At 33.6% G+C, this 18,312-nt stretch overlaps 1 pseudogene; it reads right to left on the reverse strand.

The window, feature by feature from the left end:
* Positions 1-13,066: 13,066 nt before the first annotated feature.
* On the reverse strand, positions 13,067-13,166 carry LOC122126685 (annotated as a pseudogene).
* Between the last annotated feature and the right edge of the window lie 5,146 nt (positions 13,167-18,312).

Below are 18,312 nucleotides of genomic sequence, written 5' to 3' on the forward strand. Positions count from 1 at the left end.
TCAGCCTGCTCACGCCATTCCTCCCTTTCTCTTTGATTATTCTCAAGTTGTTCATGCAAATCCTGTATCAGTTTTTGAGTAGCTTCCTCACGCTTATGATATTCCTGTATAAACTTTTGGGATGCCTCCTCTCTCTCCCTATCACGCTCATACAGAGTCCTTTGTAAGTTGTCAAACTTCTCATTTATCATGTTTGCCAGCAGTGTTTGTAGAGCTATTTGGGAACTCTCCTCTGGATTATTCATTATCTGTTCTGACCCCTGATTATCAAGATTGGGAATTAAGATACCCGGATTTGCCATTTTTCTAGTGTTTTTCTGGCTTACTCTGCCCATTTGTGATGAAGATAACACCAGTTTTGTGCTAGAACACTATCTTAAGGAAGTTCTTTATCTTTTACCTTGCTGTACTTTATTTCCCTGTATTACTTCACAAATTAACAAAATCAGCTAAGGACCTATTTACATAAAATTCATCATGTTTCTCTAAAATCTACTCTCTTTTTGGAAGCCTGCTTTTAGTTGACCCAAAAGTATTTTATTCAGGAGGTCAATTCATCTCTCACAACTCTGTAGTATTAGATTATCATTTAGGATCCTCCTAGCAATATGATTTTGTGTAATCCTGCATCAAGCAGCATATTTCTTTCTCCAGAAGGGAAGCCTCTGTCAAACAATTAATAATAGGTTTTTCTCCTCCTGGCCAGCATCTGTAGTTATATTATCATCATATATTTCATGATCTGTTTGTGTATGCTAAGGACTGCTGTTAAAATAAAAAGGCCCTTCTCAGCATTTAGCATTTGTATATCATTCATAGATATGAAGGTGTTTAAATATTACTAAAATTGCTTTGGAATAAATAATGTTCACCTTGACTATCTTGAGAAAGAAGAATTGGTTTCTCAGAATTTTAGATAAGAACTTGAGTGAAACAAAAGGAAAAGTGAGGAAAAACTCAACACATACATTCAAATTAAACAAAACAACCCAAGAAAACACAAATTAATTCAGTACTCAAGAACCTGCAGGAAATGCAATGATTAAAAAAAAAAAGCTATGACAAGCTTATGAAAATCCTGAGTACATGGGAGTGTGAACTGTTGTGAGGGTCGTGGTTAAAGCCCAGACTGGACTGAAATATCTGTACACAATGCCATTCACCTGTTATTCTAAATTTCAGGAAGAATAACATAAAGTGGGCTGAGCCCAAGGTCACACACAAGTAGGAAGCCAAATTCTATCTGAAAAATAATCAGGATAATTTAGGGCTGAGGACATGACAAAGTGGTAAGAAGACCATTTAGGCGCACAAGACACTCAATTCAAAATCTATTATGGGTATTAAAAAGTTATGATTTTAAATAAATTGTAACATTTTAATATGTGAGTGGAGAAAAGTCCATGAGACAGATAGAATGAACCCACGTTGCAATGCTTTCTACTCAAGTGATAATGTTTTGTGGTACTTCAGACAAAACAAAGTTACACTGCAAATGAACATGGATGTTCAGTTGGGTAATGGAAATACTCTATTTAACAGGTGTAAATTAAATAGATTTTTTGGGGTAGATTTTATTTCTTGAACTAAGAAACTGGATGATGTCCCTGAACTTTTTCTCTCAAGGCTATCACTCTACTACTTTGAGCCACAGTTCCAATTCTGATTTTCGATTGGTTGTTTGGACATAAGAGACTCACGGACTTTCCTGCCCAGGATGGCTTTAAACCATGGTCGTCAGATCTCAGCCTCCGGAATCCAGGCATGAGCCGTCGATGTTTTTAATAACTTAGTAAATTGTACCGTTACAGCAGTTATAAATGATCATTATAACCTGTGTAATATATGTGTGTACGTATATATCAATGCATACATGTAGAAATATTTTATCACATTTTTGTATCTACAGAAGATTTATGAAATCATCCTTCATTATAAAACAAAAAGAAAAAAAAAGTTTATAAGGAGCAAAACAAAGGGAATTGTCACACGTTTCTTGTTGTTGAATGGAATGTGAATTGTGAGAATGAGTTTGGGAAAACCATCTCTACATTAACAAAATAGATAATAGCTATTAATTCCAATCCATCTATTTTCACATATTGTGCATCCTCACACATTAGTGTCAAAATCAAAGCACACATTTTTGCCTTTGTATTTAAATCACCTGTTATAATTTAGGTGATAGATGAAGTAATCAAATAAAGATTAAAATAATAGTATGTGAGGCTATGAGTTACAGCTGAAAAAGATTTCAATATGATGATAAATTGCATATTTCTTACTTTTACTCTCTTGTCACGTCCCGCATTCTCACATTAGGATTGCATAGAAAGTTCTCACTAAATTATATGTACAATTATGAAAAAATATATTGAAAGAATATGGGCACAGTGTGTTTTAGCTTATTGAGACCTGTAAGGAGTAGTGTGTTTTTGAGGACTTGAAAAACGTTGTGATGGAGATGAAGGAAGGCATGTGCTTATTCTGGAAAACTGTCTAGAGGATTGCTCCCGGAAAGATAGTGATGAATTCTTCCAAAAGGTTACAGTGAAATCACTTTCAGAAGCATGTTCACTGCTACACTATTCACCATAGCCAAGTTATGGACACAGCCCAGATGCCCTTTGGTGGAGGGATGCTTGGAGAAAGTATGGTACATATACATAACTGGATTGTACCCATCCATTATGAAGACTGTTTAATTATTTGCAAATAAATGGATATATCTAAAAATATGTTAAGTAAACTAAGTCAGAGCCAGACACACAAGGGAGCCAAGTTCTGTCTCATATTTGGAAGCTAGAACTTTATACAAGTTTACACAACAATATTAACCAAAGCATGCTATTTGCAGAGGGGTATTTAAAAGGTGTAATTTCTTATAAAATTGAACTTTTAATCCCACAAAATCAATACTAGGAAACTATCACTTGGAAGATGTGAGGGGAAGTCAAAAGGAAGGAATAAAGAGTGTGATGGAGGAAGAGAATGAAGGCATACTATTCAATGCCGATAGAATGAAACTAGAAAAACATTAAAGTGGGGGTGAAATTTGGAAGGGTGAGGGGAAGTTATATAAAGATCCATTGTACTTAAAACTGATTTGTTGAATGGAAATTCCCTTGTACAACTGTTTAAGATAATAAAAAATAAAATTAAAAACAATGGAGACATCTGTTCTTAAATTGTGTTCTCTTAAACCTTGACTCAATATAATAGTTTCTTCCTCAGAAATTTTCTTTGCAGTTATTTTCCTCATAGTGACAGAAAAGTGACCAATACAATGAATATCAATACATCACATTGCACATCATAAAGATACACAATATAAAATCTCAGTAAAATATTAGAATTCATTACATGATAAAATAACAGGTAGAATGTGCCAAATGCTAATTGATTTTTTTCCAAGTACTTAACCTATGATATCTAATTTAATCCTCACAATAATTCCATAAAGTATAACTATTTCCATTTTGAACTCTCAGATAATGATATTGAAGTCTTTAGAGTTGGAATTACTAGTACAACATTGCACACATGGTATGTGTTAGCCTAAGGTCCATCTCCCACTGTATCAAATAACTTCATTCTATTTTATGACTAAAATACCAGCACTTAGTCTACTAATTCTAGGAAAATTACCCAGAATTATTGTGTAGACTCTAATAATATTTCACTTTGTTAGAAAATAGGTAACTGTAATATGAAAACTCCACGGTCATAATCAATTACACTTCCCTTGTGAAAGGAACTGCTAAATTATAACGTTCTTGATTTCTAGCTCAAAATAGTAAAAATCATATTTTAACCATGACTCAACACTGCACTGCCTGGGGACGCCATCTCTGGTTAACTCAGTCTTACTGAAAGAATGACCTGCCCAATTCCTGCTGGAAACAGACTGCAGGGCTTATGGACCAATCATTTCCACATTATAGCTCACCTAAGTTGATTACCATTAGACGTATTTTGATTGCTTTTGATACCCAACATTTTGAGAGAAATTTACAACTTTAAAATGCTATTAAAGGAAGACTGATATAAAAATCACATTTGAACCCAGATAAATATTTTACCTTTCATATATGCAAAAAATGCAGTCTGACCTATCATTAGTGTTAGAAATGAAAGGTTAAAAATTATAGACACCAACAGGCCCAAAGAAACGTAGGTCCCATGGTTTCCCTTATTTGTAATATCTAGTATATGTATGAGTCAAGCGGAAAAGGTCAGATAATATGATGTCAGGAAAATGAACCCTTAGATGTGTATTTTAATGTTTTTTTTCTTTCATGCATGTGTTTCTAACACATTTATAAGATTATCTCTTTGTTGCTTTGTATGTCCCTCCCCCACAGTATAACCCCTGCTTTCACTATATTTGATGTCAGTATAACTTGTGGAGGAGATGGGGAAAAACCAGTTGTTTAAGGATACAGGTGGACCTGTTGCAACAATAAGAAGTACAAGTTGTCATGTCCAAAACGAGCTTTACAACGTTGGTACGGGGGGGGGGGAAGGGGGGGGAACGGGGGGGGGGAAGGAGAAGAATTGGGATTAGGGTGGGAGGGGGGAGGCTGGGAAGGGATGTGAAGGGTAAACAAAGGAGGAGGCTGCAATGCTTGGTAAGAAATGTACGCATTATCCTGCCCATGTAACTGTAACTCCTCTGTACAGTATGTTCACAAATAAAATTAAATTAAATTAAAAAAAAAAATAAAAATAAAAAAAAATTATAGACACCAAGACCTAAGCAAGAATTAAAGACTCTCAAACTTGTGAATACAATTGGTTTAAAAAGATATCAAGAAAATTTTTGCCTGTGCCATGGAAACCTAGGGTTTCTCCTATTCCATCCAGTAATGTTTTCAGAGTGTCTGCTTTGAATCCGAGGTCTTTGGTCCATTAGGAGTTGATTCTGGTTCAGGGTGATACAAAAGGATCTAGCGTTATATTTCTACAGTAGTTAACCAATTTTGCCAGCACCATTTACTGAAGAGGCTGACTTTCTTCCATTCTTTTTTTTTTTTTTTTTAGCTCCCTTATAGAAGATTACATGGTTATAGGTCTTTAAGCTCATTTCTGGGTTTTCCATTCTATTCCATTGGTCCTGAGGTCTGTTCTTGTGCGGTACCAAGATATTTTGATTACTATGGCTTTGTAGTAGAGTTTGAAATTTGGTATTGATATTCCTCCAGCACTATTCTTTCTGTTAAGTATTGTTTTTGTTATTCAGGGTTTTTATTGTTCATATAAATTTTGGGATTGCCTTTTCCATTTCCTTGAAGAATGAGGTTGGAATATTGATAGGTATTGCATTGAATTTGTAGATAGCCTTGGGAAGTATTTCCATTTTCACAATGTTGATCTTTCCAATCCAGGAGCATGGGACTTTTGGCTATTTTTTAAGTTCTGTGTTGATTTCCTTTTTCAGGTTTTTAAAGTTTTCATCATAGAGGTCTTTCACTTCTTTGGTTAATTTAATTCCTCGGTATTTTATTTTTGGTGGGGCTATACAAATGGAGTTGCTTTCTTAATTTCAGCTACACTTTTCTTACTATTGGCATATATAAAAGCCATTGATTTTTGAGTGTTAATTTTATACCCTGCTACTTTGCCAAAGTTTTGAATCACTTTCAGTAATTTGGGAGTGAAGTCTGTGGGATTCTTTAAATACAAGATCATGTCATCTGCAAAGAGGAAAAGTTTTACTTCTTCTTTCCCTATTTGCATCCCCTTTATGTTTCCCTCTTGTCTTATTGCTGTAGCTAGGCATTCTAATACTAGATTGAAGAGAAGTGGAGAGAGTGGACATCTTTGTATTATTCCTGAGTTTAGAGGAAATGGCTTTAGTTTTTCAGCATTGAGTACAAGGCTGGCTGTAGGTTTGTCATATAAAGCCTTTATTGTATTGAGGAATGTTCCATGGATTCCTAATTTTTTCAGAACCTTCCTCATAATGGGGTGTTGGATCTTGTCAAATGCTTTTTCTGAATCTATTGAGATAACCATGTGATTCTTATCCTTGCTCTTGTTGATGTGATGAATTATATTGATTTTCGTATATTGAACCAGCTTTGCATCCCTGAAATGAATCTTGTTTGATAGTGGGGTATGATTTTATTAGATGAATTATTGAGGTTGATTGGCCAAATTTTGTTGAGAAGTTTTGCATTAATGTTCATCAATGATATGAGTCTATAATTATCTTTCTTTGATGATTCCCTGCATGGTTTGGGGATGAGGGTAATTAAGGCTTCATAGAATTAATTCGGTAATGAACTTTCTCTTTCAATTTAATTGAAGTGTTGAAGGAGTACTGGTGTGAGATCTGCTATGAAGGCCTTGTGTAATTCTGCTATAAAACATCTGGTCCTGGGCTTTTCTGATATGGGAGGTCTCTTATTGCTGTTTCTATTTCAATGCTGGATATGGGCCTGTTAAGATGGTTTAACTCATATTGGTTTAGTTTCGGCATGTCGATATTTGCTAGGAAAAGGTGAAGTCTGCCAAGTTCTCCAACTTATTAGCATAAAGTTTTGAGAAGTATTCTCCTATAATGTTATGAATCTTGATTGTTTCTCCGGTGTTTCCATTCTCATCTCTAAGTTTATTTATTTGGTATGTTCTCTTTTTTTCCTAATAAGATTAGCTAAAGGTGTGTCTATTTTGTTAATTTTTTCAAAGAACTATCTCTTTGTATTGTTGATTCTTTCTATGGATTTTTTGGATTCTAATTCATTTAATTTTGATTTAATTTTAAGTATTTCTTTCCGTCTACTAGATTGAGGTTTATCTTGCTGCTCTTTTTCAAGGAGGCTTACCTGTCTCATTAAATTGTTGGTTTCAGATCTCTCCAATTTATTGATGTAGAAACTCAGACCTATAAACTTGCCTCTGAGTACTGCCTTTGCTCTATCCCAGAGGAGCTGGCAGTTCATGTGCTCCTTTTTGATGAATGTCATGAACACTTGAATTTCATTTCTAATCGCTTCCATGATCCACTGGTAGTTCAACAGTGTTTTTCAGCCTCCATGTGTTACAGGACTTTCTTTGGTGGCTTTTGGTGTTGAGTTCTAATTTTATTCCCTTTTGGTGTGAGAGACTGCAAGGTATTACTTCAATGTTTCTAAATTTGGACAAGTATGCTTTGTGAGCTAAAATGTGGTCTATTTTGGAAAATGTTCCATTGGCTGCTGAGAAGAACGTGTATTCTGATACTGCTGGGTGAAATCCTCAGTAGATGTCTGTTAAATCTAGTTGATCTATGCAGTTGTGTAGGTCTGCGGTTTCTCTGTTGAGTTTTTGCCAAGTTGATCGATCCAGTGGGGATAGTGGTGTGTTAAAGTCCCAAAACAATTAATGTCTTTGGATCTATATGAGATTTGAAGGAAAGTAGTGTTTCTTGGATATATTTGGCTGCTCCGTTGCTTGGCGAATACAGATTTAGAATTGTAATTTCCTCCATAAGGAGAGTTCCCTTAATTTGTATGTAGTGAACTTTTTATCTCTTCTAAGTAATTTTAATATGAAGTCTATTTTATCTGATATTAGGATAGTAATTCCTGCCTGTTTATGGGGGCTATTTGCTTGGTAGATTTTGTTCCAGTCTTTCACATTCAAAATGTGTTTGTTTTTATTAGCAATGTGTGACTCCTGAAGGCAGCAGATAGAAGGATCTTACTTTTTAACCCAATTAAACAGTTTATGTCGCTTAATTAGAGAGTTAATCCCGTTAATATTGAGATTGGACTCTGAGCTATTTGGGAGTTCCTGCCATTTTATCCACCTTCTTGTGGGCTGAGACAACTGGGTTCTTCCTATGGTTCTTGGATTCTCAATTTTGGTGTGCTTTCTTAACCTTTATTGTGGTCTTGTTGGTTTTCTAGGTGTAGGTCATCTTTAAGTATCTTTTGTAGGGCTGGATTGGTGGAGATATATTGTTTCAATTTTCTTTGCTATGGAAGGTTTCTATTTGACCTTCGGTTATGAAGGAGAGTTTAGCTTGTACAGTATTCTTTCTAGATAGTTGTTTGTCTTTAGGGCATGGCATACATCATTCCAGGCTCTTCTGGCTTTAATTGTCTCTGCCGAGAAATCTGAGGTGATTCTCATTGGTTTCCCTTTATAGGTGATTGTTCTTTTCTTTTTGACAATTTTATGGACCTTTTCCTTGGTCCGAATTTATCCTGTGCTGATTATAATATGATGGTGGGATGTCCTGTTATGGTCTGGTCTACTTGGAGTTATAACAGATTCTTGTATCTGAATAGGTCTATCTTTTTGCATGTTTGGTAAGTTATTTGTTAGGATCCTGTTAAACAAATTTCCTAGACTATTAACTTCTCTGAAGAGGAAAGAAGGATGACCAATAGACACATGAAGAAATGCTCAACCTCCCTAGCCATAAAAGAAATGCAAATCAAAACAACATTGAGATACCACCTCACCCCAGTTAGAGTGGATATAATCAAGAACTCTAGTAACAACAGATACTGGAGGGGATGTAGACACACGGGATATTTACTACGTTGTTGTGGAAGTGTAAACTTGTTCAACCACTTTGGAAAGTAGTATGGAGGTTCCTCAAAAGACTCCACCTAGAGCTCCCCTATGACCCAGCAATCCCACTTTTGGGCATTTACCCAAATGATCACAAACAAGACCACTATAAAGCTACCAGCACAACTATGTTTTTTGCCGCATTATTTACGGTAGCTAAGATATGGAACCAAAACAGATGCCCCTCAGTAGATGAATGGATCAAGAAAATGTGTTATATATACAAAATGGAATTCTATGCCTCCATCAGAAAGAATGACATGGCCCCATTTGTTAGGAAATGGATTTGCCTTTCTTTTTTGAAGAAAAGACAGCAATTCTATTGCATTTTTAATGCCTTATGATACTGAAGATTAAATTATAAACTATTAAAGCTTGAAAATAACTCATTTTCTTAGGAGTAGGACACAAAAGACAAGTTTAATCCATTTTAAAAGACCCTTATTTATACTACAAATTCACTCTTATAACTACAAAGATTCTAAAAATAAGAAGTGCAGTGACACAAATGAAATAATTTAACTGAATCATCTATTCAAAGGACTATGTTAATAGAAAACCAAGTTATAATAATAGCTTAACCAAGTCACTTACATTCTTTTATTCTATTTTATTTAGTTTCATAAGAACTGGTTTTTCATAAAATGATGCACAAATCCTATATACCCACTTACATTTTCAGATTTTAACAATATTTATTTCAGAAATGTTTTTTGCTCTATAGTCAATGAACTGAAATAATACTAAAATATTCAAAGGGTCTTCAGAAATTACAAGACTCACTCTGGAATGTTATTTATATTGGAAAAGATTCGAAAAGCCTTATTTGTTAATGTTGTGATAGTTACTCCCATAAAAGAAACATTAGTGAAGATCCCATTGCAGGTACAAAACAACTTCAAATGCATCCACAATCTGGAGGTGACACATGTTTTTGTTTGTTTGTTTTTGAAAGTTATATCTAACAAGCATATCCACAATACTGATTTTCAGTCAATATGATGGGATATTCAAACCTAATAAATACAGGGTAGATTATGTTAGTGAGAAAAGATATGATCTTACGAAGAAAGTTGTTTTCAATAGAAATCCGGAAAGAGTTTATCCACTTTGTGTTTCATAGGATTAACCAGAGAGTAATACCTGTTTGGTCAAGTTGGCCAAACACACTCAATGTGTATATAAGTATGACCAATTTAAGAGGTCAAATACATATTTTGTACTGACAGTCATCTTACAGAAATAACTTACTACCTAATTATTTCTGTATCTTCCTAACTAACATATAAAAGGAATTGAAAGTGATCTCTTTTATCTAACTTAATGTTGTACATATTTTGATTATGATGACATTATTTGACATATATATGTACTGAAGGGTGGTTCCAATAAAATAACATGACAGAATGCTGATAAATAAAAACATTTCAACACAGCTCTTTTCAACCTCACCCTGTCCACATTGGCAAACAACATTGCATCAGCACACACGCACATATACATATACACACATGTGCGCACATGTACACACACATATACATTCAGAGTTTATTATACAAAAAAGTTCAAATAAAATATTAGTGATTAGTACAAATGATAGTTTTCCTTATTAAAAAAAGTACACAATCTAGTCTCCACGCATGTTTCATTGTACTTGCCTCTCCACAAATGACCACTTAATTTATTTTAATTAATTAATTAATTTGTTTGGTTCTAATACTAAGGCTTGAACTCAGGGCCTGGCTCTGTCCCAGAATTTGTTACTTTTTTGTTTTAGTTTTCTCAAGGCTAGCATTTTACTGCTTTTCCACAGCTCCATTTCTAGCTTTTGCTGGTTACTTTCAAATCAGAATCTAATGGCCTTTTTTCCCCCTGCTTTTTCTGGTTTCAAACCACAGTCCTCAGATTTCATCTTTCTTATTAGCTAGGATTAAAGACAAAAGCCACCAGTGTGGCTTCTTTTTCCTCTATAGTTATTAATGCACATACTTTGATAGTAATTTAAAACTGAGTGTATAGAAACAAGATGTATAGTGATGATATTGTCCTGTCAGAAATTCATGGTAGTAAATTTCTTCTTAAGGACATAAGCAAAAAATACCATGATATAATATAAGAGGACTCACTATTGAACATATGAGGTATAAGAGCTTTCTAATAGGTCCATTATTTATTTTTGCCCAACATTAGGAAAAAGTATAACGCAGTAATAAAATAGAAGTCCTTTGTATGACTACTTAAATTTCTTGTTTTTTTAAAGACACACATTTTCATCTAAAATAAGTAGGCCTGTCTATTGTCTTCATGTGATTTTGATGATTGAAGGTGCTTAATGAGAAGTCAAAATGTATTAGTAGTTCTTTGCTATCAATTAAATCTCACTTTTTCTTCCTGGAGAATATAATGATTAAAGCAATAATTCAGAATCAGCAAGCAATAGTTCAGAATCACGCTTCCAGTGCAAGTGGATCACCAGTAAGTAATCCTCAGTACCATTTTCCACAAAGTTTTGTCACAGATACAATCGGCCTTCCTTCTCTAGCTGCTTTTCTAGAATAGACACATTCGTTCATTGTACAGGAAAAGTGTGATTTAACTGATTTGTCAGATCTGTTACTAGAATTATCAAGGATTTATATTCTTGTCTGTAATTTAGTCAAAGCTATGTATCTTTGGGTAGGCTACTAAAGTGTATTTACTAATTTCAAGTAAATACATAAATTCTATTTCCATCTCTTTTTTAAAAATAAAATTGTTTCCTCTATAAATTGATCAGAGGCATGGATGGAATTTGTGGCTAGCTAGGTCATTGTACATCTTTCTCTTCCTCTCTCTTTTTCATGGTTCTCATAGATAATATGATTGCTCCATAATTATCCTAATTTATTTTGCTTTTATATTTTTGCTTGCATCATTTCACTTTCTGCTCTGCCATTATCCCAATCATTTTCATAGAAAGCATTATTTCCCATTTTCTCATTCCTAGAATAAGCTGCACATGAAGACACCACTGGTCATCATTTTCAGCCTATAACTTTGAATATAGAGGAAAATCTTTCTCTTTTCTCTATCAATTCCCTATTCACCAGTAAGAATAATTTAGAATAGAAAACATGGAAAAAGAGAAAACAAATCATGGTGAAAAAACAGAAGCAGAAAATTCATTGGATTTTTCTGACCAGTTCAACCAATGTGAATTATTGGGGAAATACATAGGCACCTCATTCCCAGTGGTACTCAAAGTCACTGGTTAGGCAATTCTGATGAAGACAAGGAACAAGATGAAAAAGTGAGGAATGGTATCATTTGCAAGAAAAAAGATGGAGAAGGATCCAAGCAAATTTCTTCTTTGGGCTGCCGAAAATAATCAGCTTACTACAGTGTAGACACTACTTTCCAAAAAGGCCACTCATGTGAATATTAGGAATGAGGATGAGTATACCCCACTTCATCGGCAAGCCTACAATGGACACTTAGACATTGTCCATGAGTTGGTGGCTCGAGGCAGATATTCATGAAATAATTGTCGATGGCTGGACACCCATGCACAGTGCTTATACATGGAATAATACCAGAATGGCTTCTTTTTTACTTCATCATGATGCAGATACCAATGACCAAACTAAATGCCTCTTGACCCCCTTGCATCTTGCTGCTGGGAATAGAGGTAGAAAAAATATGCTGGATTGCCTTCTGTTGAACCATTTTATCAAACCAGGTCTGAAGAACAACTTGGAAGAAACTGCATTTGATATTGCCAAAAGCATAATATGTATCACTACATCTTTGAAGTTGTGTAAGGCTGTTCAAATTGTTCTCATATGTTGTAATGGTTCGGTTAAGTTTCTTAAATTTCAAAAATGCTGGTCCATCTTTGTGTCCTTCCAAAATATTCTCACAATACAAAGTAACAGCAATATCTTACTGTAAAAATTCATGGATTCCATGGTATTCTTCCAAGTGAATTGCCTGACTTTGATATCAAAATATATTCAAGACTTGTTTGTACATATCTATAATGATTTCTGCAGAGTTTGTGATTTTTAAAATCAGAAATAAGTTTAACTTACCTGTTGAAATGAGTAGTAAAGAAACTAAAGATATTTCTGGTACTTGTCTGAAAAAGTTTATTTTAAAAGTCTGTATTCTGTTTGTATAATATCTATAATCTATTTCATTCTCTCCAAATATAATACTTTGAATTCTACATTGATTTATAATATATAGGTTCATTAATAAATGTGTCCTTTCAGATTGCATTCCATATAGAAACAGTTTAAGATTCCTTTTTTCCTAGGTCCTTATAGTATTTTATTTCTTTGGGATAAAATGACAATGTTATCTAATTTCAAATGTTTTGTAAAGGTTATGCTATGTAAAGGCCTTTCTAAGATGAAGAGTTAATACACTGAAGACAAACTTTTAATTCTATGAACTAAATGTATTCTTTCACTTGTATCTTTGTAATTAACTTTTTAATAACTGTTTGTCATTTCTTGAATCTGAAGAATACTTCACAAATTTCCATATCATCCTTGTGGAAGTGCCATGTAATTCTCTGTATTGTTGCAATTTGGGTAGATGTGCTGCTGAAGCATGTAGTATCTTGTAAATTTAAGTAGTTAATGATGCAATCTTAATATAGGCATATATCTTTCGTTGCCTATTTGTAACAAGGAAACCTTATTGTTCCTAGCAATGCTATTGATCTTATTTCCCTAAAATTCTGTGTAGAGTGGGAAAAAAATGTATATTGTTTAATCGATTGCTCACATTTCAACCTTTTTTGTCAATGACTATTTTAAGTCTTTTTCATTTTAAACCTGATCATACTTTGAAGCCTTTATAGCTAAGTCCAAAGGTGATGGCTTTTTCAAGTACTTATTTGTCCAACTGAGTTAGATTTGTGGAGCTAAGGGATTCAAAGTAAGCTTTGCTCAAGAGCTACTTCTAAATTTGTGCAGCTTAAAATGTCCCAAATGAGGTCTTACTGGCACAAATGTCTCCTTGACCCTTTCCGATTCTTCCAGGTAGGAACAGACCAACCAGAGTATCTTACCCTGACAGCAAAGATTGTCTTACTGCAACAAAATTAATCTTAGTTACAAGGGATCATAGAGAGATGAACAGTTCAGACAGCACTGTTCAGACTAGAAGGTATTTTATCAAAATATAATTGTTTATTATACCTATCATTTCAAAAGTAGCTACAGTCAAGAAGGTGAAAAATCATTCATATGCATGATTACCTAAAGTCCTGGTCTGTCTACCTTCCAACCAGGCAGGAACTTACACTACAGCATTTACATCACCAAATATTTCCATAGCTCCAGGAGAAGTCCATATGTTTCTCCTCAATTTTAGGCCTTAAATTGGTAATGTTTTCATCACATTGTTTCCTCTTGCCTCCAGTCTGTAAATCTACAAATGGTAAATCTTTAGGCCTAACTCTACCAAACACTGAGGTAGAGATAATGGAATAAAACTTTAAAACAGAGTTGCCTTTGATATCCTAACAACAACAGAACAATGCAAAACATGTGCCTTTTTATTATATTACATATAGTTATATATTTTATACTTATATGTGCTGATTTTATATTTTACACAGTGAAACTTACTAGAATCAGTTGATAATTTGAGAAATAAATTTATATTTATTCCAATAAATACAATTGGAATATAAATAATTAGGTTTAGAGTATATATTAGAATATAAAAATATCAATGCAATGTCTTCGGTATTAACTTGGGATACCTTCTAAATATTCTTGGTCATCTTAATTCACATGGTAAAAAAAACAATGTTGTTTTCCTCTAATCTATAAGGGATTTTACACTGCTGCTCTGTTTATTGTTTAACTCTCTGGTCCCAAACTGTTTTCTCCATATTTTTGAATCATATTTTTGAACCCAAATTTTGCTGATGTTATTTCGAAAAAGTATTATTCTTTTGCAGAACCCAGGGTTCCTAGTATCCCAGGTCCCAGTTATCCGCATCATCAGATAAGAAGGGCAAGACGTCTCACCTAGGCCCATGCAATATGCCAACAGAAAGTAATTGAAGACCCATCTCAAATTCTCATTACCTATAATATTTCAGGGCCTCAATTCCTTGAGACATAGGAATTAGCAGTAAGCAATTGTGAAATGCAAGGCAACATAAAGATGAGATAAAAAATCTGAGAGAAAGTACTGTAATTCAAATTTCCAATTTACAGATGACCAGCCCATATGAGTGAGCAAGATCACAAATTTCACAAGATTACTTTTAATACTTCTCTCCTAACGATTAATGAAATATTTCAGTCCAGCATATGTAGGCCAAAAAAATAGTTCCTGGAATGATAGATCCATAATTGGTCTACCAAGGCCAGAAAAATTTGACTTAGAGATCAAATATAATTCAGAAAAAACATTAATTGAGAAGACCCTTAGTGCTTCAAAACACTGGTACTTCAGTAAAACTTGGTTCTGTAGTATAAAAATGTTGTCATTCTCAATCCAATGATAACCTACATTTAATCTCCTGAAAGTATACTCCTTTTCAAATAAACTTTTTAAAATCACATTCGCCAAAATAACATTTGACAAGTAGATGATACTTAGTGACATTAAAAGTTTTTCAAGTGGAGGGAGCAAGTTACAATAGAGTGGATTTATTAACCTAGCACTAATGTCAAACAGTTTCAACCATTCATTAAAGTGTAGAAATAATACCACCCACCCTTTGTGTTGTTCAGTAGGTGCCTTGCAGAAATGTGTTAAATAGATCAGCCCCCCATGTTTCAAACCCAAACATTAGCTAATAAAGTAAATTTCATCACATAATGAGGTACATTTTAAAAAGTCACAAATAGTTGTCTTATCATATGTTGTTTTATGTTTTCCCTGTCTGTCTAACATAGTAAAAACTATGACTTAAAGTCTTGAATATGGGTACTCATCAGAGATGTGAAAAACATAAAATCTGTCTTCTATATCTATCATATTTCTCTATAGTAGTAATTATTATTTTTCTTTTTTTCCAAAACATATAGGTAGCAGAAAATACTATCCCATGTAAAATAAAATAATCACAAACCATTGTACAAAGGCATTTATAAAAATTGGTAGTTAAGAATACATTCTAAGCCATTTTTAAACTTTCTTGTTGACTAAAGATTCACGTCTCGAGACTTGCGAATTGTTATTGCAGATGAATGAATTATGGAAATAGAAGTTGACATAAGTTCAAGTATTTGCAGGATTGAAACTCCATGGAATGTGTATAAACCTTTAAAAATATTAACAGACATTTTAAGAGAATGACTATCTGGAAGATGAAACCAGAGCGGAATAATAGTAAAGACATAGAATGAATGAAAAATAGAACAAGGGACAAGTATAGCTAGAATACTCAATGTACACATGTGATAAAGGAAGTAGTAAATCGGAAATAAATCTTGGAGAAGGGGTTGGTTGAGAATGATAGAAGGAGTAACTCTGATCCAGGAGCATTGGACAATTAGATGTACATATTTAATTGTAACATACTTGCACAAGCTTTTGAAATGCAGCTTAAAAACACAACAAAAAAAAACAAAATCACACAAAAATTACAACCAAACAGCAATCTCTAGGAGTTTGAATATAATCTCTCAAAATTTTAAGCAGTTAATGAAGGGCAGTCTTGGGAAAAGCAAAAAAAAAACTGTTCAAAGAGGGCAGTATGGGGTAGGGGAGAATTTTGAACAGATTTAAATACATTGTCTAAGGTTATAAATCACCTACATCTGCTGCAAATATTTTCTTCTTCCAGTTCTCTTTGTCTGAACTGGATCCTCCAGTCCTGAACCGCACTTGATAGCTTGTGAAGATAGAATGATAGAAACAAGATCAAGAACCCATTACTCCACTGGAGAAAAAACAATCCTCTGTTTTCTCTTATATCTCTTCATTACTATATTTTCATAATTTTAAGTCAAGTGATTTTGAATTATATCTTTCCTTCTTTTTTCTGGCAAAGTAATTGGTCAAAGTAATTCACTAAATATTATCTGCCTTTTTTTTTCTATCAATCTGTTTACTTGTCCAAGCGAGTACATTAAACTTCCCCTTGCATTTGGTTGCCACGAAAACCCAACATCTATGATAATGAGGACAAACTCTAATGTAAAACTTTGTCTCCAAAAAACCAGTCCAAGAAGCTGTGATCACAAATATTTAGCTATTCTTTTTTCTTTTACCTTGAAATTCTTCTTGTGTCTAAAGTGCCCACAAAAATAAATACTCCACCACTTTTTGCTTCAATCATTTCTAACCTCAAAGATGTATTTTGCTAACAATATGCTTAGAGGAAACAAAAAAATACTCCACTTTTATCTTCTCTCTTAATATTCTCCTTAGATACCATATCAGGAACAGTGAAGTTATTCTTTGGAAAATTATTTCAATAGATTATTTTTTGTCTTCATTTTGCATTTGCTCAACAAGTTGTATGGAGAAGAATAGAGTTAAATCACCCATTTCTTGGATGACAGTGTCTGTTACAAAGGACAATGCTTCTATGTCCTACTTCTATATCCTCTTCTTAGCTCTTGCGTTATTTCCAATTAATCACAGATTATTGGCTTCAAGTCTAGTGAAGCTGAAGAACTATAAGGCCTCCCCCACTGCTACATCTTCTCTTTTAAAACTCTTTTATTTGGATGTGGAATTTATTTCCATGTCTTCGTTCAATCTATTCCACATTGTAGTGAACCAAATATGCTCTGTAAAATCACTTTAGGTAGCAAAAATATTATGACAATCTATATCAAAAAGTTTTGGCTTCTTTCCACTGCTTAGGCCAATACACTGAGCTACGGCTTCTAAGACCACGTTTTCTTACCTTTTCAATTTGCTCAATGCTTTTCTGATCCCAAAACTTTTTGCCGAATGTAATAAGAGAAGTCCTCACTATCTCATGTTAATAAGGATATTATGTTTTTGTGAGATACTTAGAAATATGAAATCATTGGTTTGAAGTATCCAATCAGATTTTTTTCTCTTTTTCAGTATTTCACATGCAAAGGCATTTTGGAAAGTATTACAAACAGAAAAATGTATACCCAATACCTTCTTTCATTGTGGAGGGCACTTTCTCCCTAAATATTTTGACCCAAGTTATCTTTTTCAGAGAATTACTGTTTGATAATTAACGGTCAATGCATAAATTTTGATATCTTATTTTTTAAAGAAGTTTGAATTTAAATTACACTACAACATTGTTTCACATAGTAAGAGTATATTTCCTGGGTAAGGACAATTCTCAAGGAAACCTACAGGATTGATAGCAAGGTTTCTGAGGTTTGCTTGTTTAATGTAAAAATGAGCCATCTTTACCCACATTGCTCCCTCTCAGTTAAGTCTCCATGGATTTCTTTGCATGAAAGCCTTTTTTCCCAGGCAATTTTAAATTTTCTTCATAGGCTATGTTGTTAAAAACTTTGAACAATTAAAATTTACCTGTCATAATTTTAAAACTTTTTTGAAATTCCTTTATCAGAATCGCAAATTCACCAATGCTAATTCCAACTTTACCATCAATAACAGTTAAAATGTTGTTTTCATGACATAGTGTCCATGAAACTATTATTTTCCAGTGGCTTTGTTATGCATATTTATATGTCCATGTAAGCTGATGCTGAGCAAAATGAACTCCAAGATATGGAAACAGAGATTTTTATTTACAATTGTTGTTTTTAATGTACTATGTAACTT

Source organism: Dipodomys spectabilis, unplaced genomic scaffold, assembly GCF_019054845.1.
Source record: "Dipodomys spectabilis isolate Male_0828 unplaced genomic scaffold, ASM1905484v1 ptg000287l, whole genome shotgun sequence".
Classification (NCBI taxonomy): domain Eukaryota; kingdom Metazoa; phylum Chordata; class Mammalia; order Rodentia; family Heteromyidae; genus Dipodomys; species Dipodomys spectabilis.